The following is a 2,970-nucleotide window of genomic DNA, read 5'->3' as shown; positions in this document are numbered from 1 at the left end:
TCCGGCGTTCCGCTCCACCAGTGCTCAGGGACAGGGACAGGGGGGGCTGCTCTCCCGTACACCAGTGCACAGGGACGGGGACAGGGGGGCTGCTCTCCCGTACACCAGTGCACAGGGACGGGGACAGGGGGGCTGCTCTCCCGTACACCAGTGCTCAGGGATGGGGACAGCGGGCTGCTCTCCCGTACACCAGTGCACACACGCAGACAGACCTCCAAGGATGCAGCCACACCATCCCCACCCTGCAGAGGCCTCGGGGCAGTTCGCATGGGAGCCCATGTAGGTACAGGTGCTGGGCCCAGGCCCCTCCACACCCTCGGGAGCCCAGGAGGGTCCAGTGGGTAGACAGGGGTCGGAGCCGCCAGGGCTGACTCTCGAAGGAGGGGCCGGCCTCCACCAGGGGGGGTGGCCCGCCTGCCACAGGAGGGCCCGGCGTCTAGGCAGGAGCTCGGTAGGGGACGGGCGGGCCTCTGCCGCTCTCCACTTCCTGCCGCCTGTGGTCACTTCCTCCTGGGCCTCCGCGCTGCCTTTTGAAGTTCTCACCCACCAGTGCCCTGGCTGTCCCTGGCTGTCGCTCCTCCCAGGCCCCGCCGCACGGCACAGCCCCGGGGTCCTAGCAGCGCCCTCTCCGGCAGCTGGCCAGGCCTCAGCCTCCTACAAGGACGGGGTCCAGGGGGCCGTCTGTGGGTGGGTGTGGGCGGCAGAGGGCACCCAGGTGCGGCCCGTCACACTGTCACCAACGAGCCACACACAGACACCCTCGCCCTCCTGCCCCCAGGAACACGGCCGTCTGCTGTGTGGGGTGGCGTGCGTGTGCACACGTGTGCTCAGACACACTGCACGCCAGCGTACTTCAGGGAGGGCCCGGCCAGGTGAGCTGCAGGGTCCGCCAGGAGGGAGGCGGCCCCCAGGTGCCCACAGGCTGTGACAGCGTGCGGCCTAGGGCCAGTCATCTTCCTCAGAGCCTCCATCGGGTGGGGGCTGGCGGGGGCTGTGCCTTGCACCGGTACCACCGAGGGGCGGCCACGTATCCCTGGTCTCCCTGTGCCGTCCCCCCCACTGCCCAGAGAGGCTCAGGCAGAGCCAGCAGTCGCAGCGAGGCAGGAGTCCCACCCCGGGTCCCCGACCGAGGGGCTGCTTTGGGTCAGGGCAGCGTGAAGGCACCGCTGGGCGGGCGTTGGGGACGCCGTGGGCCAGGGTCTCAGCCCCTCCCAGGCCATCCTCACCCAGCCACAGGGGACCCACGTCGGCAGCCTCTGCGAGGGGTGCGTGGCCTGTGGGCAGGACGCCCCGCCTGGGCCTGGGTAGGTGACACCGGGAGTGGGCGCCCAAGGCCGGGAAGAGCCCCGGCCGCACGGCAGCCTGTTCCCGAAGCACAGCTCCCCACCCCACCCACCAAGTAAATTACAGGCGTTTAAATCTATTTAAAATCCGGCAGCAAGTGGCATGGCGGTTAAGGCGCTGGACGCTCCACGCTCTCTGTCTCTCTGGTCAAATGAAAATGGATGACGAATGAGTAAAGCTAAGTCAGAGTAACCCTTTGAGAAGAAAAGCCAGTGTCGGGTCACCACGGCGTTGACACCCTAAGCCGACACCCAGGCTTGGTCGCTGTCCCCAGGCATATCCCATCTCACCCTGCCCTGGAGGTGACCCTGCACAGGGGTCGGCCGTGGGGAGCCCCAGCGGCCGCCCACAGAGGCAGGCTCGTGCATTTAGGAGGACAGCGGGCACTGACGGGACAGGGAGGCAGCCCCAGCCGAGTGGCTGGCACCTAGCACCTCTCCCCGCCCCGCAGGCACTCAGAGGCTGGCAGGCTGAGCTCAGGAAAAGGCAGGGGGCTGGGCTCAGCCCCACCACTGGAGCCACGGGTCCCGGCCACTGCTGCGTTTCCTGGACGGCTCTGGGCTCCGCTCGGGCTCGTTGGGCTGCCCCACGCCCGGGAGGGCTGGCTCTGCCTCCCGCTGCAGCCCTGCTGTGGCACACGCCTGGCACGTGAGGCCAGAGACCACCCTCATGTGGTCACGGTCGTCACGGGAGCGAGCAGTCCCCGAGGGCTCAGGGCACCTGCCGGGGGCCTTGGGATGCCCTCTGTGCTCATGGGGCAGGGCACCCACCAGGGCTCTGGGTGCCTCTAGGAAATAAACCCCTGGGGCCGGTAGGGGGTGTGGTGGTGAAGTTATTGGCCTCCAGATGGCTGGCCATGGTTCGAGTCCCAGACCTGGCAGCTTGCTTTCTGACTTTCCCTCTCTCTCTGGTCGAAACTTTGAAAAATAATAATAATAAATAAAAATTAAAAGTTAAGTAAAGAAAACAAAGCCCTGACGTCATAGTTGAGAATGGAGACTCACAGCCCAGGCTGGTGGCGTGGCGAGTCCGACCATGTGACTGGCCACCGGTTCAGGTCCCCATCTGGCTTGAAAGCTCCGGGCACGCTACACCTGCCTGAGGGCTGGGGAGGGGCCGAGGCCTGAGGAACCTCTGGAGGGTGCTTCCTCCTCGCTGGTGCACTCACTACCGTGAGTAAGGTCAGCTTAGAAACAGACCCACGACCTGAAGGATGGGATGCCCCGCATCTGCGTCTGCGGGGAGGTCTGTGCAGGCGCCTCCAGACCCGTGTCTCCTGGGCTGTTCCCTGCCCTGCGCCTGCAGGTCGGCCCCGCTCTGAGGGTCCATCTGGTCTGGGCATGGTCCCGGCCACCTCCTGGGCTGCTGCTCTAATCAGTGAGCAGACACCCAGCGGCCGCAGTGGGGTCCTCCCCTCCAACGGCACCTGGGCCGCGGGTGTCCGGCCTCACTCACTACGGCTCAGCACTCACCCTCTATTTGTTTGTTTGTTTATTTATTTATTTATTTATTTATTTTTGGAGAGATTTTCACTGTAGGGCGGCGCGTGTGCTCGCCAGACAGAGAGAGACATAGAGACAGAAAGCGAGAAATCACCCCCCAGGGGGGATGGTCAACGCCGCACTC

The sequence above is a fragment of the Tupaia chinensis genome, unplaced genomic scaffold, assembly GCF_000334495.1.
Source record: "Tupaia chinensis unplaced genomic scaffold, TupChi_1.0 Scaffold149964_2, whole genome shotgun sequence".
Classification (NCBI taxonomy): Eukaryota; Metazoa; Chordata; class Mammalia; order Scandentia; family Tupaiidae; genus Tupaia; species Tupaia belangeri.
This window is presented reverse-complemented; position numbering follows the sequence as displayed.